The 26,427-nt window shown below is 37.0% G+C and overlaps 1 long non-coding RNA gene across 6 annotated transcripts; it reads right to left on the bottom strand.

Moving 5' to 3' along the window:
* LOC129429122 (uncharacterized) lies at window positions 1-25,908 on the bottom strand. 6 transcript variants are annotated; one of them, XR_008639147.2, is made up of 6 exons: window positions 25,745-25,908; window positions 23,297-23,409; window positions 9,707-9,873; window positions 8,600-8,698; window positions 283-386; window positions 1-190 (listed from the first exon to the last, which is right to left on the bottom strand). It is a non-coding gene; the product is annotated as an uncharacterized lncRNA (long non-coding RNA). The 6 variants fall into 6 exon arrangements; XR_012358760.1 differs by lacking the exon at window positions 25,745-25,908 and adding an exon at window positions 25,372-25,704 and having other exon boundaries at window positions 8,600-8,767; XR_012358759.1 differs by lacking the exon at window positions 25,745-25,908 and adding an exon at window positions 25,372-25,696.
* Between the last annotated feature and the right edge of the window lie 519 nt (window positions 25,909-26,427).

Here is a 26,427-nt window from a genome sequence, read left to right as displayed (position 1 = left end):
TAACTCTGAATTATTGCATTGCATTTAAATAATTCAATCTAAATAAATAAGATTAAATACTGAAGTTTTAGTTATGAAGTTTAGTTTTAGTTAATAACACACATTTATTTTATATATTTACATTTGTGGGTTCAGCAGGGTTCAATCATGAGTCTGTGAGAATAAAACTGAAGTCTGGGTGATTGAAAGTCTGTGAATGAGTAAAAACAAACAAAACAAAAAAATGTCTGGTGTCGGTATGCAGAGGGGATAAAACAACAGCATAGTAAAGAGAGAACTCACCATGGACACCAAATCCCATAATGCATCACCTCAGATACACTGCTGTTATGCAGGCGGTCTCCCAAAGGCAACAGCACACAAATATAACACACAAACACACTCATCTACAACAGAGAGGAAGACAGAGACACCTTAATACAATTCAAAAAGGAATAAATGAAAATAGTAAGGACTAGGGTTAGTTATCACAGTTAATTTTTGAAAATGTACAAACATATACAAGGATCTGCATGAACACTGCTGGAGAAAACAAGGATTTGTAGATGGGCCTTTATGACATCATCCTGCATGTGAAATATCTCAAATATAAATTATTTCATATATTCTGAAACAGTCAGGTACTGTAAAATACAGACAATATGAGCTTTAAACAACATCAGAAATGTCCACACAACACTTTTCATAAAAGAGTTACTAACAACTTACAAATGTATGTCGTTTTTTTTTAACATCAAGACTTTAATGTACACAATAAGACGTATCATAAACATGCAGATTTGATGTGCTGTAACTGGCCACAATCTTTCATTACTTTAATCAGCTTAAATATCTCAAGTGTGACTAATGGATTTTAATTTCTCTAAAGTCAAAGTCTCTCAATGTATCTGAGATCAGTAATACAGCGTAATTAAAAAGAATATATAACAGGGTTAAATAAAGTTTGATGTTTATTTTATGTTGTGGACATTCCAACAGTGTATTTTATTACAGAATGCAACTCTCTCAATCTCCCCACCCCACACAAATAATACTAACTAATACACACACACACACACACATACACATGCATGCATGCGCACACATGCGCAGACACGCGCATACAATGTGTGCAGCTCTCCCTGCGTGAGTGACAGGTGGAGAGCAGCTGTAGAGCGGGCTGTGATGATAACAGCAGATAAAGCCTTTACACACACGCACACACACACACACACACACACACACACACACACACGCACGTCTCTCTTGATCACCGGTCAGTGTGGTTGTGTTTGTGTGTGATTTAACTGTACATTTTTCATCTGGTATTCATCATCTGTGGTCTGATCTATAGAGCAGGTGCATGCTGGGACAGGCAGAGAAAAACACTTCATTCATTAACGATGAGTATTTAAATGTACCGTGACAAATGCAACTTGTTTCAGAAAACATCTCTACACAAACTGTAATGCAAAGGCACCTGCAGTCAGAAATCTCTGAACACTTTTCATTAAACTGATCTGAGCTATACTGTCCATATCTTTACTCTTTCTGTAAGTTAACAACTGAATAAAGCATTTTAGGAGAAAAATCTGAGATGTTAACATTTTACTGAAACTTCTAAATGTCCTCCTCAGCTATAAAAGCGAATCAAATCTGAGCAATAAAATGTCTTTATGTTTGATGAATGTGATCTTATCCCCAAAACAAAACTGACTCTCTTCAAACTGACCAGCATCATGCAAGTAAACATGCATCTTTGTGAATTTACAGGACACCTGCCTGTCGCAGGTCACATTGGTTTGTTTGTGATCCGCCTGCTGTCTTTGCACACAAGTCAACACCGCTGGAGCGGACAGAGGAGGAGGAGCGGCGCGTGGCGGCTCTTATCGGCCCCACGCTCAGACAATGAGAGTAAAAGTAAACACTTACACTGAGACCTGCAACAGAGCACACAAACCTCAAGGCATTTTCCAGTACAGCAGGTGTTATAGTCATGAGTGTGAACACACACACACAACCAGACAAAACATACTGTATGAAGCACACATACATACAGGATCACTGAGTTAGCATGCATGGCAGGTATGTTGCATCGCATATTAAAGTTTGTCAAGATTTCCTTACACATAGAAAGACTGTAAAAGTGTAAAGCTATAACATTCATGTGTTCTCTGATCATTTAATCTGTTGAGAAATGTTTTCATCTGTGAACACTTGACAGGAACATGTTGAAAGCCCTGACTTGTTGTAATGATGGAGAGTCCAAAGAGAACGGGAGAAGACAGATCTAAATGCAGACAACTTTAACTAATAACATAAATGCGTTGCACGGCATAGATGATCATTTCAATGAACAACATCCAAATAAAAGACAGAACCCTGACACTAGTAAAAAATAATAAAACTACTAATCTTTTGTCTCTCTCTATACATGTTGTGTCTCTAATGATAGCTTAAACTTTGTAAACTGTACTGCACTTCTCATCTTATTGCTTTCCTTTGACATTTTTATACTTTGGCGTTAGAAATAAGATTTCATCTCACTGCTGACAAGGAGAAAAAACTGAGATATTAAAGATTTGTTTCTCTTATAAGAAAGTTGAAATTCTTAAACATTCATGCATGCGTGTGTATGTGTGTGTGTTAAGTGTTGTCTGGTTTGTAGTGTCAGTTAAATGTGGCACATGTCTATTGTGTTTTGAGACCCTGGACCCTCTGTGCAGTTCAGCAGGAGGTTTGCAGACGGCTTTCTGAATGGGGGGAGACACAGCTGATCCACACAAAAGACCAAGACCTCCTGTTCACAAGCACAACACAATACACCGACCCTAATGCTTGTAAATCTATTCACTGATCAGATGCACGGCAGCACGCCACCCCGAATAAAGAAAGACAGAGAGAGAGAAATCATACTGCTTATAACAGGACATTTAAAGTGAGTAAAGACATTTAAGCTCATTCACACAAACTTTTATCTCGTTCTCTTATTAGGATCTGGATGTAGTTTTTGTACAACCCTGCAGTTTACATTAAAATACCACATTTACAGTTAAAGCCATTTTGCTGTCTGCTCGTGTGATGTCATGGATGATCGCTGAGCCGTTGCTATGTGGTTGCTAGGGTGTTCTGGCTCCTCAATGACCAAAAGTCATTGTCAACACAATAAATCCTTAAGTCTCTATGATATTCTGGACCTACAGAAGTCTGATGTTTTCTGTAGCACAACTCACACAAATCTCTAAACATCAGAAATATTAACAGTTGTTGACAGTGATGGTTAATACTAAGATTCACTGTACTAACCGTGGTATTTCAGTGGTTACCATGGTAAATAGTTGCATGCACACAGACACACACACCCGCTGTGTCCCCAAGTAGCTCGGTATTTGGGTTGATAAAAGGTCAATGGTGGGTGGGGCTGTGGTTTAGGGAGCACAACTAAAATTATGCAAATGAGACTGGCTCTCCCTGTCACTGTCAGACTGCTGATTTGACCAGACGACTGTGCAACCTGCACCCAGTCTGTTAGCACATCTGCACACACACAGATGACATCACCTCTATGGGCCCTATTTTAATCATCTAAGCGCACGGTCTAAAGCACACAGCGCAAGTGCACTTAGGTTGTGTCCGAATCCACTTTTGCTAGTATGACAACGGGAAAAATGGTTTGTGCGCCTGGCACACAGTCTAAAAGAGTTTTCTCTATTCTCGTAATGAGTAATGCGTGTGTTTTGGGCGTAACGTGCAATCTCATACAAAATACCTAAAAATGGTTCCCATCTCACCGCATCCAGAGAAGCACAAAGTCATCATATGCAATAAATCCACAGGGGTACCATTTAAAAACATTTCAAAATAAATGCAATATTTGCACTTCTTAAAATCAAAAAAATCAGCTTAGCAGGCTACAGGCGAAGCAATTCTTCATGCCTTCCAAAGTCCTGTAATTTATGTCAAAGAGACTCAGTAATAATCTTTTACATTTTAATCCTTTCATTTTTAATTTTAAAGGTTTTAGTTGGTCAATGGCATTGTCTATTTTAATAATAGCAACGTGCCAACAATGCACCTAAACACACCTCATTTTAGACAAGAACGTCCATGGTGGCACACATGGGTGCAAATGCATCTGCTATTTAAAAATGTGGCACTGGATGTGAAAGTGATAACTGTGTTACGCTAAAACTAGCAAAAAACGTTTGTGTCGCACCTTGCACCGCATTGTGCTGTATTGCACCGGGTGTATGGGGCCCTATGTGTTCTGCATTAGTTACATGCAAGCTGAAATAAACACAAATGAAAACAGCAATTCTGTAATCAAACTGCTCACAAATGTGATCAGATATTACTTGAATATGAGTAAAGCTCCTTTAAGGTAAATACTCGATAGTCATTTTTAAAGTGTTGATCATTTTAGCTCAGTTTAATAGAATCAATAAGCTTTGGGTGTGTTTGTCTAAAGCCACTACTATTAGGTTTTTATCAAACAACAGAAGTCTGTGTGTCTGAATTTAGATTTTAATCCATCCATGTAATGAATAAACGGACATAAAATAAAACATCATTCACACAATACATCAGTCGAGCGTTTCACTATCAGAAAGTTTCTGAATGTATCTGAATCTCATCTCATCTCTTCAGTACACAAAGGGTCTTCTCTGGGGTTTTCTGCATCTATTTTGGGTCAGGGTGATGGTTGTGTTGCCAGGGTTGGGAGCTGATGCCCGGGCACAGGCCGTCTGGCACACAGGGAGAAGAACTGGCAGCGGCAGAACCGTGAAGAATCACTGAAAGACCTGGATTCATGAGCACAACAATACACACCTGAGAGCGCTGTCACACAGATACACAGATCAAGATTCCTGCAGCGTATACAACGCGTGATAATTCACACGACAAATAAATTAAATGTTTTCAGAATCAAACAATCTGGTACAGTTAAAGACTTAAAAATATGAATTTCATCCCGTGAGAGTATAGAGCTTCAAAAGTCTTCATTTAATCATCAATATATATGAAGAATAACTGAGATTATATTTGTAAATGTAGAACAGAAATAAAAGTAAGCTTTCTTCTTTATTAGTGTGTAAAGGTTTGGAGGTTCAGTATGGACCGGTCCTCCTAAAATAATTTCATTAAATCTATGTGGTGTTCTGTTGGGACCGAGGATGTGTATCACCATCCACGCTGCCATAGCAACAAGGACTAGAGGTCATTTTCCTGAGTACAGCATCATTCAGTACAGAAGAGATTGTGAACACAACTAAAGGGCTCTCATTCTCTCACAATACAGCCGTGTTCATTTGTTGATCGTGTTTTTGTTTTCATTATTGCAGATGTATTCATAAAGAAAGTTTATTCTTAATAAAGTGTTTTGCATAGAGTTACATTTGCAACATCTGATTCAATGTTTTTAAGAAATATTTCTGTCATTATTTACTCACCCTTGAGTTGTTTCTAACCTGTATAAATGTATTTTTCTTCTGCTGAATACAGGAAGATATTTTGAAATATGTTAATAAACCCAGATCTGCTTGGTTACAAACATTCTTCATTTGTGTTCAGCAGATCAAAGACATTTATTTACTAATAGGTTTAAAACAACATGATGGTTAGTATCATGATTTTCCAAGATTTTCCTTTTTCAATGAAGAAATCGCTTTACTGTTGTGGTGAATGACACACAAAACCTGTTTTAGTCCAATTAATGACAAGCCATGACAATTATATGATATACCAAATTATTTTGATATTTCAATTAAACTTACATTAAACTTATAAAATGACAAGAAAAGAGGTCAAATATGAATTAGTCTCCAATTTCTATTTAAAAATATGTTTGTGGGTCAAGGGATAGATTATACCTAAATGAGTGGGTCGCAAAATAAAAAAATTGGGAAACACTACAGCCGCGTAAAAAATTAAGAGACCACTTCAGGATCATTTTCAGTTTTTACTATTTATAGGTGCGTTTAAGCCTCATTTTTGTTTTATTCTGCCAAATACCGACAAAATTTCTGCCATAAAAATAATTTTATTTGCATTTATTTACTAAAAAATTCGAAACGAGGAAAAACAATATAGTGTTTTTAGTTCTTGAATACTGCAAAGAAAACAAGTTCAAATTCATTTTTCAACAACAATACTAAAGTTTTTACATGTATTTTAGGAACAGTTCAAAAATGAATATTTGGTTTAATAACCCTGTTTTTAATCACATCTTTTACATTATTTAGCATGACTTTATATTGCTCACAAGGTTTGCTTTTGATCAGTGATCCATCCATCCATACATCCATAAATAACCTTTAACAACAAAAATGGTGAAAAAAGGTTCTTCAGATTATAAAAACGTATGAAAGAAATAATTATTTTAAGATCCTTTGAATGTTTCTTTGAGGAACCCAGATGGTTCTTCTAGGGCATCACTGTGATCCTTTCAAGCACATTAATTTTATACGTGTATCTCACATTATTAGAGATCAGCTGTAAAAAATCATCCTGTGGTCCTGTTTAAATGTGTTTGTGTCCTGGATGATAATTCATTAAAGTATTTTTTAAACTTCAGGGAACTTCAAGGTTCAGAGCTCTAACCTGCTTGGACGTTTCATCCGAAAACATGTTTTATTTATATTTTGTGAGTATTACAGCATGACTACGGCATTATAAACCCGAACATGAGAGAGATTAGCATAACGTCTGTAACGCACAAATCCCATCTGAACATCTGTTCAAGCATCGGTTCCTTCGTTCAACGACACCACGGACGGCACAAATCAATGCATCCATTTAGAGTTACCATTCAACATATTCCAGTAAAGAAAAGCCCTGATCCCAATTCATTGTTCACTTCATATTGTTTGTCCTTTTTAAGATGGATGACATAACGTCGGTGGGGTCACGAGAGGTCAGTAACGGTCTACACCGACATTCAATCTGCTCTAAAGTGGGAGTGTTGACCAGACACAAGACACGAGCATAAATCTGAAGAGGGAAAACCGAACAAGGTTGTGCTTTACAAACCTATTGTAAATCCACCATATAGGACGCAGCTATTGACTGATACACAATTTCCAACGTGAAGAATAAAGGAGGTCACAGAAAGAAAACTGTTGTGCACACAAACTCTCAAGCGCAACAATGCGCTGAGCTTCATCCAACCTCACGTGAGGTCAGCTTATTAACCTATACGGATCCAGTTGACCTTATTCCCTGGTGCTCCTCAACCGGGTCAACCTCAATCCCTGAGGATAACTGTCTCGTTGACATTCAGCCAATCACAAAATCCAAGCTTAAGAGAGTCGCGGACGTGAGATTTTCCCTTCAGAGTCATTAAAGCCGAGCTGAAAGACTTCAATTAACCTCATCAGCTCGTGCCCGATGACGTGATGTTAAAAGTGAACGTGTCCGCTGTCACGAAGAGAGACGGTTAATCTAATCTCATCTGCATTACTCCAAATCATTCATTACATTCTCATATGCATTTCAAGGCCAGTGGAGATCAGTTTACCACTCACACCGATTAGACGGCCGATGATTTTTTTCTCTGTGAAAGAAGTAAATGATGCCGACTGTATGGATGAAAATGAACTCAGGTAAAGTCATTACACTCGTGAGTAATCACATTTGAGCTAAACATATCTGACACCGCATTACTCAGGGAAAGATCTTTGGTGAACTATCACAAAAACATGAACATTTATTTGATAGTTTGCCTCTTAAATCCTTTTTCATCGTGTGGTACGACTAGGCTAATGGACTTTTTATAAGCTTTGCTTCCATAACACTGATTTTGTTCGCATTCGGAAGTATCGCATAAGAAACAAGTGAAGGAAAAACCAAATTTTAAATAAAAATCCCTTAATTCGCAAAAAAAAGTTTTTACGCTCACTTGAGGTGGTTTTTGACTTATGCAAAAAAGAGTTAATGTGAATAAAGGGGTGATAAATATGCATTTGCCAAATTAATTCTGATGTAGTAAACATTAAACCCACGTGACTGATCGTCTAGCTGTATACGCTGATGTAGTCTTTAACATATATGGAGCTCGATGTCATCGTAATGCCCTTGCTGTTAGTGCCTGCATTAAGAACTCTGCATTCCTTCTTCTGTGCACAGCATTCAGTTTGGCAATTAAAGCTGCACTGATAATAAATTAATAACTTGTTCAATTGTAACTAAATGCAGTCCTGTCTCTATTTTCAACTTGATGGAAACACACCTAATTCACATTTTTTGTTTTTCTTTATTTGCAACTTTTGAAAAGATTCACTTCACGTTTGGATAGAAACCCCACTACGGTTGCGCCGCATCTACTGCCGTGACATCATCTTAAATGCAACACAAACAAATGCACAACACAAGAGCAATGAAACGTAATGATTAAATATTTTTGATTCTCGACATGTGGATGTTTTACAGCTTTATAAAGGGAGTTTGGAAACTTGTACAACAAAGCACAGACGACATCACTTGGTTTGCTCAACCGTGCACGAGGCTAAGCTAACCTTGCATTTAGCCATGAGACTGGTAGTGACGATTCTCTCTGACCAATCAGTGAACTGCAGTGTTATGCATTGGAAAAACACTTTGACCGAGAAATCACAGAACTTACCCAGCATTCCAGTGGGGTGTGAGCATGCATGCCGGTTAGCCTTCGTCTTTGCTCATTAGCAGGCATCATGATGTCTTCCAATGGGGTGCATCCGGAATTCTGGAATTATTAGTGATGACATCAGCGGGCGAGGAGCGTCTCATGTCGACTCTCGGCGCTGTGCTGGGTCTGATAATTAACACAGAGAGGTGTAAGCGCTGTGCTGGCAGGTTAATTGAACCTATGGGGCATTTGCTTACAATACGACCTGATGCCATTTCTCAGAACAATGAATCTGCAATGTGGGGTTGCATCAGGAGGCGTTCAAAAGAAAGGAAGTGGTTATTCTGAAAATCTTTCGATTTGTTGACGACCTGTTTACGTCATCTTTTAAAAGCGACTCGTATCCGATATCAGCATTTACACCAAACACTTGCCAAAAAATTCAAGGTAGACTTTACTGACCCTGAACAGCTTAAACCACAGAGGAAGTCAAATGTCACGATATGCAATGAACAAAATGATTGTACAAGATTATAGAGCTGTAAAAAGACATAAAACTTTAACATTACTCCACTAAGTGGAGTCGTCGTCCTCCATTGCGCTGCTAAAAAGAGTCATGTGATCACGGGTGGTGTCCATCTGAGTTGACTTATATTGCCAGCGTCGCATTTTCAATGATGCACGACACGTCTTGAGATGGGAATATCCGATATGTCGCTTACAAATGCATGTATCCAATTTATTTTCACATATGAATGCGGCCTGTAACCGATTGGAGAGTATCGTGCTTTGGTCCTATTTCTGGCCTGGTTTGATTGCTTAGTCTAAGTGTGAATCCCCTCGTCCTTACCGGATTCACTTCACACAGTTTTATTTCATTCTGAATCACAACTGCATCATCAACACTGTGAGTCCTAGTAGGATCTGTTTACTAGTGGAACAACACATGAGATGATGTTCTGCTCGTTTCATGGTTATGCTTTTAATAACAAAATTTAAAAATTGGATGCATTGCAAAAAGTACAAGCTGCTCACGAAGGCAATTTCAGTGCAGACCATCACCAATTATATGACACTATTATGTAATATTATTGGTGTAAAAGTGCCTTGAGGCTAACATGTCACCTTTATATCTAGCTGAAGGTCGAGTCATGATGTGAGTTTATGTAGAGGTGTGGCTGTGATGTCAACAGTCAAGGCCTGTATAGCCGAAAGCTCTTGGGAACATCTCTGTCACCGTACCACATGCTCTCACGACGGCCCGATGCTTCAGCAGATGAGCACATAACGTCCTGCAGATGGTAAAGACGCACACACACATCTCAGTGATCAAACGGTCACAACCGTGCCAGATTTCCACCGTTCGGCCCTGGCACCGCAAACCTATCTGCATTTTCTCATTTCCAGGGCCTTTGTAAATAAATAACATCAACAAACAGCAACAAGAGTTTGTTTTTTACCCAGCGGGTTCCAGTCTGACATATGGGAGCTCCTGGCTTCGGCCGCACCGAGCGACATGGACACAGATGGCATCTCTCAATATGTCCTCGTTCTGAAAGCCCCCATTCCATGAATATTTAAATGAATGACAGTCGCTAGACTTGAACTGCGTTTACGTTTGTTGACTGCTGTCAAAGGCTCAGATGGGTTCAACACAATGGTGAACAATTACATGCTTTGAGATCAGGTCAGGTTAAACACAAATTGAAAACTGCTGGTTAACACAGAGGAACATCACTGATAGTATTCACAACACTTTAACAAATTGATCCTCATCTAATGTATTTACAGTATAACACAAAAATACAACACTAAAACTAATACTTTTTCATTTCAACTTACTATTATTTATCTTGACAAGAAATTAGTTGTTACAACTTATAAAATAAAATTGACAAATTTTAAAATAATAATAAATAACATTACAAGTTAAAATGACTTGTAAATCTGAGTTGATTAAAAAAAAACATTTAAGGCAGCAAAGATTTTTTTTACAGTGTAGACTGAAGCATTTTTGTTAATTCAACATATATTCTTATGTTACTTTAACAATTTCAACGTGTTTTTATAAGTTATGTCAACTATTCAAAGGTCAAAACTTAAAATAGTAGGTTAAATCGACTTACAAAACCAAGTTGTTTAAACTTTTTTACAGTGTATTAACAGCAGCGCTGTAAAATTAATGTCTTTTTTAGCTAAAATAAACTGGTTTAGAATATGAGAAATATCTCATTTACATTGAAATGTTTTATAATACTGGCTTAAATTGAGCTCAGGTTTATCAGAGTCAGCAATTTAGTTAGATTAGTTCTATACAAGATAAAAAATGCAGCATGAAGTTAAACAATTTGGTTTTGCAAGTCAATTCAACCTACTATTTTAAGTTTTGACTTGTGATAAGTTATAAAAACTAGTTGAAATTGTTTAATGGAGACATATTATGAAAATCTGACTTTTCCATGTTTAAGTGCTATAATTGTGTCCCCAGTGCTTCTATCAACCTAGAAAATGTGAAAAAGATCAACCCAGTAACTTAGTTTTAGTAAACCATTCTCTGCAAGCATGTGAAAAAAAATAGCTCATTAAAATGTGTCTCCCCTTGTGATGTCAGAAGGGGATCTTATTATAATAATACCACCCCTTAATCCAACCACGACACTGCCATTTAGTGCAGAGACAGAGAGAAAAAATAATTGACAGCACAATAAAGTTTCAGTTTTAACAAACCACCATTATGGTGATCAGTGTTTGCATTTCATTGCACATTTTTGCTCACACTTTTAACAAAATTATAATAAATTATCTGTTGAGCTGAAACTTTACAAACGTACTCTGGGGACATGAAAGATTAATGTTGATTTAACAAAAATGCTGCATTTTTTTACAGTGTATTTCAACAATTGGCTCATTTGTATTTATTTCTTTACTCCTAATCTATTTTAGGAGAAACATCTTAATGTTGACATTTATATGAATCAACTGAGAACTCTATCAAATCATACAATAAAATGTACCCACATAAAAAAAGTAATAAATGAGACTTGTGCAGAATTGTTGAGCGAGTACAGAAACATGACTCGGAGAAAATACTCTTGAACTTATTGACTCTGAGCACACTTTGTTGGGATATCATCTAAAGATTTCTATTTTTAGGTGAAATATGAGGAGATTTGAGCAAAACTCAAACATTAAACAAGTTCCTTTAACATTACTCTTTAAACATTGAATATTTTACAGTAGAAGTGTACTTTAATGAGGTGAAAGAGTTTAAGAGTCATAAACAGATGGAGCCCCTATCTCGCTTTCTTAAAATCCACTTCAAATCTCCACCTCCAGTGTATTAAACAATACGGCAGTCTTCTCTCCGCCTTCATCCCTCCTTCTTTCTTGGGATTGTGCAGGATGGGGGGAGGATTTGGAAAGAAAGAAAATGGACTTGTGTGTCAGCAGCAGCGTCTTTCTTTGCCCTAATCCTCTCGCCCCAAGCCGCACGGTGCAGTCAAGCGCATGGTTACATGGCAACAATTAGGAGGAGAGGCAAATCTCAGCACCTGGTCCTTCACAATCTACAGCAGCTGACTGTACACACACACACACACATGCACCTACACACACGCGCGCACACACACGCGCGCACACACACACACAGGTGGCATCTCTTCAATCACATTAACTGGCCACTGTAGGGTTAATAAAGTGTGTGCACTCCTCTGATCCCCCTACCGCCCCATAACACACAGCCTTTACTTACAGATTCAGAAACAATATCATTTCAATTGATTGTTAACAGGGATGTGCTGAATGTTTAAGAGACCTCTAAGATTTCTATCTGTGCCAGTAGTAGCACATTATCACAATCAAGTCTTTATTTTTAGAAGAAAAGCAATTATTGTTACACTATTTTACATATAATACAACGCAATGTACTTAAGAAACTACACATCTAAAATAACATGCCATTATTTATCATGACTCATGATAACTCTTTTGTTATTACAATGGCAGGCGGTCATTACAGGAAAACCGTTTGAGAGAGAGAGATGACTGAACAGCCCTCATTAGAATAACAATACACATAGATTTATGCCAGTGTTGTGGTCAATGAACACAAATCACACAATCGACCTAAACAGCTCGAGACAGAGCAAAAGCAGAGAGCCTGATGCATTATGAAACAGATCTGATGACTGTGTGAAGAGACAGACAGAAAGATTCATAAAGCAAACAAACAAACCGCGACTGCATCCTTCTGTGTGTCAGGCTGAGGATGTTGAGCACAGAGATGTTAATGATTTACACAGACAGTTTGATCCATTACACTCATGATACACACACACACACACACACACACACACACACACACACACACACACACATGAGATGGGCCATTTAACACATCAAAGCTTTGGGACTGAACCCTGTGAGCAGAAGAACAGAGAGATGAAGCTCTGCATCACTTTAATCCTCTTTACGCAGTCATGGGTGGAGAGACAGACAGACAGACAGACAGATTCCACTCAGTGTAAACATGCCACACACGCGCGCGCACACACAAAGGCTTAATGCACAAACTATTAATAATGAATCATTAGTAAAAAAAGTTCCTTTATGTTCTTTATTGTATTACTGTAGTGGGAGTGTTCAAATTGAGAGGGGCTTGGGGGTCCCGGACCTCCTACATGCATTGAGGGACCCCCTATATAGCACAAAAATATAAATTAGGGGGTTCCTCTGTTTTTTTTATTAATACAATATTACATGGATTTAAAATTCTTCTGCTGCGCTGCCAGAAAGTGATACTGTCCATTATTTGTCTTAATTTCAAAATAAACGCATCCAAAACATTTCTGTTTGAAATAAATGTAAACTCTCAAGTGCGCCTCATGCTGTTTTCTGGAGAAATTGACAGATTTAGGGGCTTATAATAAATCTTTATTATTTCACACTAATTTGATGGGTAAAACACGGTTAGGGTTTGAGTTAAGGGTCACTCTAAAAAATGCTGGGTTATTTTCAATCCAGTGTTGGGTCAAAAATTGACGAGCTCAGCAGCTGGGATGAAAATAACCCAAACAAGTTTATATTTGGTCTAACAATGGATTAAAACAAACCTGCATTTTTGGGTTGAAACAGCCCAGCATGGGTTAAATTACCTTTACAATAATTACCCTTCTTGACCCAATGCTGAGTGTTATTTTGTGTTTCTTTAAAATGATTTCATGTCTCATCCTCAACTAAAGATTGAGTGGTCATCATCTGTTGATGTCACTGTGAAACACAAGAAATGCTTAAAACAAAACTAAAAGTAAACATTAACAGTGACCACACTGACTGTCTCATTCTAGACACTGGAACTGAAGATGGAGAGATGAAGGAATTATGATGATGATAAAATGTTTAACAAACAAAAGGCTTGAAAAAATCAGACAGAGAAAACCTTCAGCACGACCTCAAATGATCTTATCTAACCTTCATCCAGACACAGATCTGTTCTGGGATCAGCTGTGCTGAAGGTCTCGATGGAGGAAAGACACTCACATTATCTGTGATGGTCACATAAGAACTCAGAAAGAGATCATCAACACAACAAAAGACAGATAGAGGCAGTGAAAGGAAGGAAAGGATAGATAGAGGAAATGATTGATAGCAGAAGATCCCACTCCTTCAACACAAATAAAACATACAAACAACTAAGATGTAAAGCCATGCATTGACACTTTGATTTCCAATCCCAAAATGTACAACAAATGTTTATGTTGAAATTCGATTCATACAGTTTATGTGTATGGAGATGTCGGTGTCTGTAAAGTAAAACTAAAGCTCAAGAAAAGAAAGGTAAAGTTTGTGAAGCAGATTATTCTGAATTCAGCTCTCCTGGGCTTTCGTGCCGATGAAAAATTACCGGAGTAAAATCTTCCCCTTCAGTGAAGCAGGATTTGACAACAACGATTTCATTTCACAAGGCAGTGATTTTCATTTGAGTGAGAGAATCCCTGAGCTCTGCTGGCATTGACGGCTCTGACAGACACAAGTGAATAATGAGATGTGAACATCAGGGGATTCCTGCGGCTGAAGGTGCCAGCGAGTCAGACCAGCACCTGATGGAGGCAGCTGGCTTCTGTACAGACAAGTCCACACATGTCATTCCAATATCATTCACACACACACACACACACACACACACATAAATGTGTTTCTGACACATTTTATTACAGGATTTTCCCTAACATTCACAGTCAGGTCATAACAGTAAACTGAAGTAATCTCATTGACTTTTGCTTCATTCACACTGCCAATGTTTTTCCAGAATCCATGCATGCATTCACACACAAGACACGTGATGTATTTAAAGGCCTGCACTTGGTTGTTTTTTTCCACAACATCTGAAGTTTAATAATTATCTGTGATTTCTCTCCCGAGAAACCACGTGCGTTCATTATAGTTTATGATAACATGATAAGGAGCACTCGATGATCAGTTCTGTCATGCTGATGATCTCAGATTCAGCTGACGACATTTCTTTAGTTGTGAATGTTGATCTGTGTTTTAATCCCTGTGTCAAAGATCTGAACCATAACTTCTGGTTATGATGGCATGTGCATCCTCAATATGGCACGCACCTTACGGGATAGTTTTTGACTTTTGTTCACACCCAATGCTTTCGGGGAATGTTATGGGAATGTTACTACTGGAGGTCCTCTTTACGGGAGCGATCCCAGAACATTTACGGGACGTGTTTTTGTTCACACAGAAGCCTCTCTTACTATTTTATGGAAATTTTCTGGGGTTACTGAGAGATATAAGATAAAGGGAGATGTAGTTAAAACCTAGTGTTGGATAAGTTACTCAAACAACTAATGAAATCCTAGTTACTAGTTATATTTTCAATCATGTAATTAGATTAATACAAATTACTGTCCCCAAAAATAATTTAATAACTTACTACTAATAACTTTCTAAATCCTGTTTAGTAAATAATACAAAGATACGGCTCAAATAAATCATATAAAAGTACATCAATTATTTTGGTCACACTTTTTAAGGTCTCACTATATTAAAAATTTTTTCCATCAATATACTCCTAATTACTGCTTATTAATACTTAGTAAAGTAGTTGTTAAGTAAGCAATAAGGTACGAGAGGCTGTGCTGCTTCGCGTTGTGCCTAACAACGCCCTTCAGCCGTTACTTATTCACGATACAGCACTTGCCTCGAGTACCTTATTGTTTTTATAAAACGGTTACCACACAATATTAAAGTAAAAAAAAATATTAGTGCAACTTTCATGAAGTTAAATCAATAAAAGCATTCCTTCCGCTAGAAAAAATAGTCCCTGACTGTGAACAACAACATGAAAGCTCAAATAAAAACAATAAACTGCTCTCAGACTTTGTCTCATTATATGTTTATGTGTTGCTAAGGGTGTTGCTAAGGGCGCAGTGATATTAAATAGAACCGTTGGGTGAAGCGGTCATAGCAGTGTTTTATTGTGAATAAAGCACACCTATTGACCAATCAGAATCAAGGATTGGAACCAGTGGCGGAGCTACTTTAATGCGCTACTTTCATTTAATCGCTATGTTTATTTTCGACGTGCGGCAGCGCAGCACATTGTTAAAAACAAACATTATGAATATTAACCCTCCCTGCGGTCGCGGCGCAAACTCTTTATTTTTCAATCACTGCGCAAAGAGACTTGAATTACTTTGCTGATTTTGGACATACAGATATGATTTATACATCATTTAAAACGTTCAAGTGTCATTTTTTGTGTGTCTATAAAACTGAATGTTGTGCTTTTCACAAAATTAAGAAAATATACATAATGCGCGTTCTGTTATCTCTCCATCAGTGACGTTTTTTCAAAATCGCGTCAGAAAAATTACTATAACTTAATGAATACTTTTCATACCATCAGAAGATAAATGTCATGTCTACATAATGATTGGAATCTTTAAAATGATGTAAGTGAAGTCGTACATTTTGCTAATACTACATGATTTATTTTCACCGTATATGCTGGAAGTGTGGTAATTTTCTTGTGGACTGAAAGTCTAAGATTGCCAATTCTTTTTACAACAAAACCCAGCACCGTGTTTTCATTCTTGACGTGATCTTTATAGGCTACTGTATGATTGTTAATTCGACTGGATTGTCAGTGCCACATTGAACTTGAAAGCGCGTTGCGCATATCCGATAGTGCGCGTGCACAGGCAGAGCTTAAACGACTTCATATTCGCGTCTTTTTGGCTTAAACGGACAAATGCTCATATGTTAAAATAGCTGTCTTGGTGATTTTCATACTAAAAATTTGGTTACTGTACGTCTTAAACAAATAAACATTTTATTGCATTCGGTCTTAGCCTAACCTGTTGAAGTCTCTCTGTCATTAAAGTTAATTAAATATCAAAAGAAAAAAGAAAACTTTTGCATCTTCTGTATCTTCGTTAATAAAGATTAATCGAAACATCCTTTGTGTTGAGCTCTGCTATTTGAAGTAAGTTTAAGGTTTATCATGGAGTTTAGATTTCCTGATCTTTTGCTTCATTAAAGGGATAGTTCACAAAATAAAAATTCTGTCATCATTTTTACATCCTTATGTCGTTTTAAACCTGTACGAATTAATTTTTTCTGATGAACACAAAAGAAGATATTTTGATAAATGATGGTCTGCACACAGCTGTTAACCATTGACTTCCATAGTAGGAATAAAAACAACATAATGGAATTCAATGGATATACCATTAATTGTGTGCTTACCATCATTTATCAAAATATCTTCTTTTGTGCATGTTTATTAAAATAAAATACAGGTTTAGAACAACATAAGAGTAAATGATGACAGAATTTTCATTTTTGGGTGAATCCCTTTAACAGACAGTAAATCAGATGTAAGAAATACAGAAGAAAGATTTAAAATTCACCCTTATTATGTTTACATCTAATGCGATCAAAAGATTAATTTATGCTTTCTTGATACATGGTAACATGTCATTTTCTTTTGTGGACTATGGACCCCCTAAAGTAGCTTTGGCCACCCCCTGGCCACCCCATTAAAAAAATTCTAGTTCCGCCACTGATTGGAACTAATCGTTTTATAAGTTGAAGTATCTATAGTGAGAATTGTAACCTACACTAGTGTGTTACCATTATTCTTATTAACTCATTAAAGTATTTAAAGTGAGAAGATACATAAAAAACATGCATTTTAATGTTAGACTTTAAAGGGGACATATCATGAAAAAATCTGACTTCATGTTTAAGTGCTATAATTGGGTCCCACTGCTTCTATCAACCTATAAATTTAAAAAAGAACATCCCAGTAACTTAGTTTTGGTAAATCATTCTCTCCAAGCATGTGAACAAATAGATTATTGGAATTTGGCTCCCCTTGTGATGTCAGAAGGGGATCTTATAATAATACCGCCTCTTAATCTCCCATTTAGTGCAGAGATCAGCTCATTTGCATTTTTGCTCACACCTAAAACGTGGCAATTTGAACATCTTAAAATAAATGATCTGTATGGTATTTTGAGCTAAAACTTCACAAATGTACTCTGGGGACACCAAAGATTTTTTTTATTTATCTTAAAAAAATGCCCCCTTTTAATGTTGATGTTAAATCCACTATTGTATTATATATCATTGATCTACAGTCCATACACAGTATTTATCTTAATTACATCAAAAGTAACTGAAATTAAATTACTGAGTAATCCCTTACTTTACTTTTTCAAGGAAAAGTAATTAAATTACAGTAAGTAATAACTTAGTAAGTTACACCCAAGACATGAGTCAAAACATTAATCTCATTCAAAATCACTCAAAGTGTAGTTTAATATGTTAAATAATGAGTAGTTTAAACTGTTAAAGTCCCTGCGGGAGTGGCAAGATCGCCTTCCAGAAAAATCACGGCAATTTGGCAAGCGTTCAGAGAGACAGACAGACAGACAGACACGTATCCCTGCTGAACTCTCCGCCCTCATGGGCCGCGTGTTACTTCATACAGGGAATTTTCCACTCGGCCAAGTGGATTTCGCATCATTTGTGTCAGTTGGGTTTGTGTTACGGCACACGTTAATCTCTCTCTCATCAGTGTGACGGGTACGAGGCACTTATGGCAGATGTCCATTAGCAGTCGATCAGCAGGGTCTGTCTCTGTAGGGGCTGTCACAGCTCTGAGTCTATGTGTGAGCGCTTCTTACCGACCCGCGCTGGTCCTGTGGAGTCGTCCCTCGCCCCACGAGGGCGTCTCGGACACAAGCTGCTGTCTCCCCCCCCACCATCACCTCGGAGATCAGGAACCCACTTATCCTGCCACGCCATTGTCTGTCGTGTCCACACGCATCTGTTCTGCTTGGGCAACACGCTCGCTGACAGACAGCCTATTGTTCCTGCGGCGGGGTGGAGGACGCAGTCACAGTTTGGGGTAATTGCCCAACCCAATTAGTTTAAGACACACGCACGCAATTGCTTTTTAATTAAACACAATCCTAATGAGCAATCCGCATCGACCAATAAAAAGACAAAACACAAATGCAAAGAATGAAGAAAAACTCAATCTTACATTTCTGAAGATTTTTAGTGCACAGCTATGTAGTCTCCTAGAAATGATATAATTCATTTGAAACCAGCGATATCTTTAAAAATCTTCTGAATATGTTCACATGTGACGAAAGCCTGTCAAAAGATTAATCGCGATTAATTGCAAACAAAATAAACGTTTGTTTTTGCATAATATATGTGTGTGAACTGTGTGTAATCATTTTGTAAATATAAATACACATTTTACATAAAATATATACAGTATAGACATAAATAACTTTTTTTCTTAAATGTATACATGCATGCGTGTATTTATATATAGTAGTTACACACACAATACACACACACACACACATATATATTATGCAAACACAAACTTTTATTTTGTATGCGATTAATCATTTCATAGCCCTAGACGAGGACATCTTGAAATAGCCAGAAACACCTGAGCAATATGCTATCAGCGAATGTCCGAGGTTTTTGATTTCTATCTATGAACAATTAAAACCAACTAGATAGAGAAAGTACTAAAGATGGAAAAGCTGATCTTGCCTAATCCCAGAATGTGTTGCCATGGATTCTGTAACCTGATAATGTGAACAGACTGTACCATCACTGTGGGAATATGGATGGGCGTCTCAGCTCAGGTCGTCTCTGAACCCCTCTAGACCACAGACATGGACTGCTGCTGATAATGAGCACCAGAACCTGTAGACAATCAAATAAATCTTCACAGTAATCACATATTCATCATAAATAGTTTTTTATCATAACAGAATTGACCAGACAGGGCTTATTCTAGTCTAAAATGCATGAGCTACTTGACTCTTCATTAGTTTATAATTAGTAGATGCAGCATTAGTGCTTGCTGAAGTTAAAAATAAATGTATGTCTTAGTTCAAGCTGATTCATGGACCCTTATTATAAAGTGTAACTGATATCTGGATGACCAGTCCTACGTGAGAAGTGAATTTATAGGATGACGAGTTTTCTGTATCTCTCCTCTGGAACATCGCTTCAGTTTTAAAACTCCATTAAAAGTCCAGAATTCTTTGATCATCTGAGTGAGTCCATTTCAGTGCTGTGCATCTCCGAGAAGCATGATATGTCAGGGGAAAAATTTACAGCATGTTGCTCTTTTTCAAATATTTTCATCACAACATAGCCCTATTCACACAGAGATTATGGAAAATACATGTAAAATGCTTTCGGGATTTGTCCAAGATCGTTTGATTTTTGGATCAGTCACATTGCCAATGATTTTCTGGAATCTGTGCATTCACACATATACAGTAAAGATCCCATAAAGACATGTGACATATTTTTTCGATAGAATTGATAGATTCACGTGCGCACTCGATAGATTCACGTGCGCACAAAAAAGTGTCAAGTGAGCATGCAAAACTAAACTTTAAAAAAAAATCTCCACATGAAGGTTTCGCGTGAGCACATGAAACTAAATTTAGATTTTTTTTACTCCAATGTCACCTTAGGGGCTCGGGAGAATGCTTTACAGGAGAGATCCAAGAACATTTATGGAAGACTGTCTAACTATTTTACGGAAATTTTCTGGGACCATGTAAATGTGGTTTATAAAACAGGTTGTGACGGCTGTTCTCAGTCCTGGTAAGGAAAATAATTGTGCAAACAAATAACACAGGTGAGCTGATGATGAGATCTCACACTACAGGTGTTGAGGTCAGTGAAGGTCCAGGTGACCATCTGCCCGTGTGATGGCTCGCAGAGATCAGAGAGGACACGATAGTGCGTTTTCAAGCTGAATTCAGTCGAGATTAAAGCAAAACCTGCAGCGGCGTGCCAGCAGTGATGAGAACAGACAGACTGACTGACGGACAGACAGACATCTAACTGAAACAGATCTCAGTTCAGTTAATGGAACCTCACATCTCTGATCAAAGGGGTGTGTGTGTCACCAAAATCAATCTTCTGTGTTTTTTCCTCACGTATGTTACATCTGTTTAATGTCTGGACGTGTCTGTACTGTACCTGCAGAAACAACCTGATGCCACCGACACACGCTCATACTATTATCACAGAGAGAGAGAGAGAACCAGTAATGCATTAAAGCAGGGGTGTGTTTGTACATTAAGGTCTTCTGGGGTTTGTCAATATAAACTCAACCTTTAGTACTCATTAAACATTAGTCTCTCTTTTAACACTTTCCTTTGTAGTTTTTTTTGCTTTTCTAAAGGCACTGAACATCTTTTGTGTGCTGTTACACTCTTGGACAATGTGAATAAATAGCATACAATATAAACGGCGGCCTGGAGCCAGTCTATGATAAATAATTCATTGACAGACATATTGATGCACTAATGTCTTTTCATTGACATGATGAATACATTAAAAGGGAAGTTTTCAGTGTGATGTGAATATTAGTATATTTCTCAACATTGTATATTGTACTGTGTATAAGTAGAGATGAAAGTAATTAAAAATGTTTTTAAGGCATCAGGCACTAATTCGAGGGTTATGCTAAAACCAAGCCAATTAGAATCAACCTCCTGGATGTTTTGTGTCCTAAGGGAGGATTATATTTAATCCAGGCTTTAGAGAGTGACCTACCTCAAAATAATCTCTAGATTAAAAACACAAGCGTTTCATTCAGGGCTGTTATAAATGTCATCTATAACACACAATGAGCACTATAGACAGAGTCGTCACTAAAATTTACAGGGCCCAGGGTAACAAAATGTTTCTGGGTAGCCTCCTTCTCCCCTGGGCCTAATGAGCATCTCTCCATAGAGGACTTTAGTGGCCCGCCATCATTCACAAATGAAGCAGGACTTTAGATGTTCTTTAGCAGAAATTCATTACAAATACATGTATATTATGCACTTAAATAATGAATATCACATTACTATAATTTTAAAATGTAAAATAAATCTTTGGTCTCCCCAGAGTATGTATGTGAAGTTTTACCTCATGAGATAATTTATTATAGGATGTTAAAATTGACACTTTGTAGGTATGAACCGTTTTTGGGTGTGTCCTTTAAATGCAAATGAGTTGATGAAATGCAAACACTGATCACCATAATGGTGGTTTGTTGAAATTGAAATCAATTGTGATTAAGTGTCAATTATTTTGTCTCTCTCTCTGCACTAAATGGCAGTGCCGTAGTTAGATTAAGGTGCGGTATTATCCCCTTCTGACATCACAAGGGGAGCCAAATTCCAATGAGCTATTTTTTCACATGCTTGCAGAGAATGGTTTACCAAAACTAAGTTACTGGTTTGATCTTTTTCACATTTTCTAGGTTGATAGAAGCACTGGGGACACAATTATAGCACTTAAACATGAAAAAAGTCTGATTTTCATGATATGTCTCCTTTAAATTCAATGCATAAAACAACAATGCACATCAATTCACTCCTCACACTGCGACGAAGAAGAAAATAAATCCTTATCTGGTTCTGCTGTGTTTGTCCTCTATCAGCATCTGCCACGCGCACGGGTAGTTAAAATCAGGGTAGTTAAAGACAGCACACTTTTACTACAAACTCTGTAAACCTGCTGTGCACCTGCAGGAAAATCAAACCAATTTATCTACAGCGTGCTCGGACAAAACTAACTTAGATATGGATAAATAAACAAAAACTTTAGGGCATACTAGGGATTGATAACAGCTTATTAATACTGACATACAGTATGCAGAAATAGTATATCAGTATTTACTTACAAATGAACGGATTTATATACTACTGTTTACATACGGTAATGAATAGGAAAGCACAAGAATCTCTCTGTACAGGTGCGACCCTCACAAAATAAATGAAAAATGTGTCAACAAAGACTGTAGGTACATTAAAATGACATCACATGGTGAATACAGATCAAATCTGATTTTTTTAATACACATAAACATTCCTGGATCAATTTTGCATGTTATTCCAAAAACCAAAACTGTGTAAATAATCAATCCTAATGCAATAATCATCTACAGCTCGGAGAGAACCGTCTTGACATCTTTTCAGTATCCACTTACAATATACCATTTGTGCACATGTGCAAACCGTTTGAATATAAAGAAACAACATGTATATAATCAACCGGTCTGTTCAGAAGGAAACAAAGGCAATATCTGGATGTGTGACGTCTCTTAAACTGGCTGAAGACTCAGTGCTAATGGTAATGAAAAGGCTGCACCTGGTTTCTTCATGTAGCCGCTCTGCAGGTTCTCATGGTACATCATGCCAAAGATCTGATCTCTGCCAAAGCCTGATAACATCAGACCGCCTGTGTCTCATCCACACTCAACCCTGCGGACATCATCATGACAATTAAATTACATTCATCAGCCATTCAAAGGTGCAGGACACGAAGACTTACAAACATCAGATCTATAATAGTTCTTCAAGAACAATAATGCCTGTGTCTGATGATTATAATTGTTGATTATTAATGATTTTGGATTAAAGCAACTGCTAAATAAGCAAATGGAAGAAAATCTGAAATACTTTGTCTAAGGGCGATTACAAAGAAAAATGACCACAGTCTGCAAACATGACAAGAGTATATCACGCAGTTACTGCAGGTAAAATTGGTGTTTTTAGTTATAGCGCCCTCTGGCTTCATAAACTCATGAAATGTGGCCTGTTATCACAAACTGTTGAGGTGTTTTCTAACCATTTTATAATCATCAAACGTTGATTCATTCAAATCAGTTTAATTTTATTATGAGTCTTTTTAGACCCGACATAAGCAAAGTGCAGAAACAAAAAACTATATGATATTAAATTCATAATGTTCAATAATAATAATAATGCATGTGCAACAATGCATTAATCACAATGTACTGCATTAATGTTTCTGTGATGTAGCATCAATAAAAAAAACAAATTAATGTGGAATTGAACTGAATTTAACGTCAGCTACTTACAAATCTTTAAACAAAACTCATCAGATCAAAATTTAGACTCACAGTAAAATACAATTTCTAGTAGTCAGTCAGTTGTGTTCATCTGTGTCCATAGAGATAACTGTATCTAGACCAGTACTTCAGTGATTACAAAAAACAAACAAGAGATAATTGATTTAAATAATAAAAGATTGACTCTTTTTTTATGGTTTCCCGTGGGATGACAGTGTTGTTTAGCAAAAGAAACAAAATTTGGGGTGGCACACAGCCAGGCAGACACATTGAGCAGCACATGCCAGATGCATGCTGGGATACTTTAGACAGGGTAAGAATGACACTTGCTGTTAAAGAAGGTACTAGTAACAATCTCCAAGACTGAAACCAGTGAGACTGAAAACACAATCCCAGTGTGATGTAGTGACCATTAACACACCACTCTCTCTGTCACAACAACACACACTGAAGAATCATTAATAGAAATGTGCATTACAATTAATGCAGTATAATTTATATAAATGCATGAATATTAAAGAGAGTAAAAACACAGTTTATATGTGATCTCTGTGATTTTTGTTCAGAGCAGGTGGTTGATCTCATGTTGTTACAAACCTGTATGATTGTCTTTGTTCTGATGAAGATATTTTGCTACAAAGGAAGATATTTTGAGGAATGTTTGTAATCAAACCATTCATGAGCACCATTCACTTCCATAGTATTCATTTCGTACTATGGAGTGATACGGCTCTAGCTTGAATTATTTATACAGTGAACACTTTATTTGATACTCAATTTAATTGATCTGTTTTATTCTTCCCCTGGCTTTCTTATATTTTCTACGTTTTTTTTCTTTTGTACTATGTACATAATAGTGTAATTACTTTATATCAATGCTGCATTTATTGTACATCTGTACAATACTTGCTATGACTTCAATAAAATAGCAGTCAAAGAACAAGAACAATAGCGCCTCCAGCAGGAAGGGTCAGGAATTGCATTTATCAATATCAAAATAAAAGTCCCACAGTAAAAGTCTCTTTCCTCCAGAAGCCTTTTATACAACTTTGTCTTTAATAACTTTATGCATAACGTATACTTTATTTGTATACTTTAAAGTAGGCTTTATTTGTTAATATTAAGAAAAAAGCAGGTATTGTGCAAGTACATAAAATAATCAGTGTTCAAAACCGTCTTCTTAACTTATTCACAATTTGTGTAGTAGTCGGGTCTTTATTTTAGCTTAGCAGTAATTATGGTCGCGGGTATGCGCTGGTAAAGGGTGTGTAGTTTGAAGTCACTTAAAACGTTTTAAACGTGTCATCTAGATGGCCGATTTTAATGTGTAATGTCACGTATTAGTCCTTACCCTGATTAAATCTGAGAATCACCTGGATTGAAAGAACTGCAGAGCAGGAGTGCTTCTTCTGAGAGTCTAGAAGACAGAAATGTCTTTATTCTACTTCTCTAAAAAAAGGTAAGACTTTGGTAACGTGTTTCATTTTTTAAAAACAGTTAACTTTTCACTTGGTCAAAACAAAGACGGTTGATATTTTATTTTTGTTCAGATGTCGTTGTCTGAGGACGTGACGTAAAATGACAGATCCATCCGCTCTGATGCTGTGATCACAGACATCAGAATCATCCGCGCAGAGAAAGTAATTGCCACGTTAAAATAGATCCGCAAGTTACCTACGATTTTATGTTTCAGACAGAGATGGCGATAAAAAAGCAAAACTTACCGATTTCCGCGTTAATGAGAAATGTTTGGTACTTTGACATCTAACTGTGATTCTGTAAATTCGATTAGGGATGGGTCGCTATGCTTCTCGATGAATTACGGTGAAATGCCGCTACATCCAAAAGCCAGAGGGCGCTCTCGTGCAGAAACTCAATATGTGCTGTAGACGAAGAAGAACCATTTACATACGCTTTTTTTATTATTTTTTTATTTTTTACATACATACGCATCTCTATTTATATCGCTGTTCTTCAAACCTTTTCATGTATTTTCATAAAAATTAACAATATGTATAATGTTGGACGAGTGTTGTTTTTTCAAATGCATGCTCTATAATGACTCAAAATAAAGTTTGATTTCAGATTGATAAGAACTTTATGATCAAAAGCCGTGGTACATGATATAGCTGTGAATAATATCGGCTGTGCAATTCAGAATCGTTATCAGACATGTATTATTAGTGTATATATATCGTCACATCCATAAATTCGATATCATGAGATTGCATGATTTAATAGCAGTCAGATGAATGAAAAGAAGACAAAAATACCTGAACAACAGCTTCATCTGTTGAACACATGCGGCTCTGCTGCTACTTTACAGAAGCTTTTTTTATCGACTTTTATAGATGATACCCACACTACCAGTACCCACTCATTTATATAATATATCTAAATGTGCACT

The sequence above is a fragment of the Misgurnus anguillicaudatus genome, chromosome 18 (genome assembly GCF_027580225.2).
Source record: "Misgurnus anguillicaudatus chromosome 18, ASM2758022v2, whole genome shotgun sequence".
In the NCBI taxonomy this organism is placed as follows: domain Eukaryota; kingdom Metazoa; phylum Chordata; class Actinopteri; order Cypriniformes; family Cobitidae; genus Misgurnus; species Misgurnus anguillicaudatus.
The sequence above is the reverse complement of the archived record's forward strand: the minus strand, read 5'-3'. Positions and strand labels throughout refer to the sequence as shown.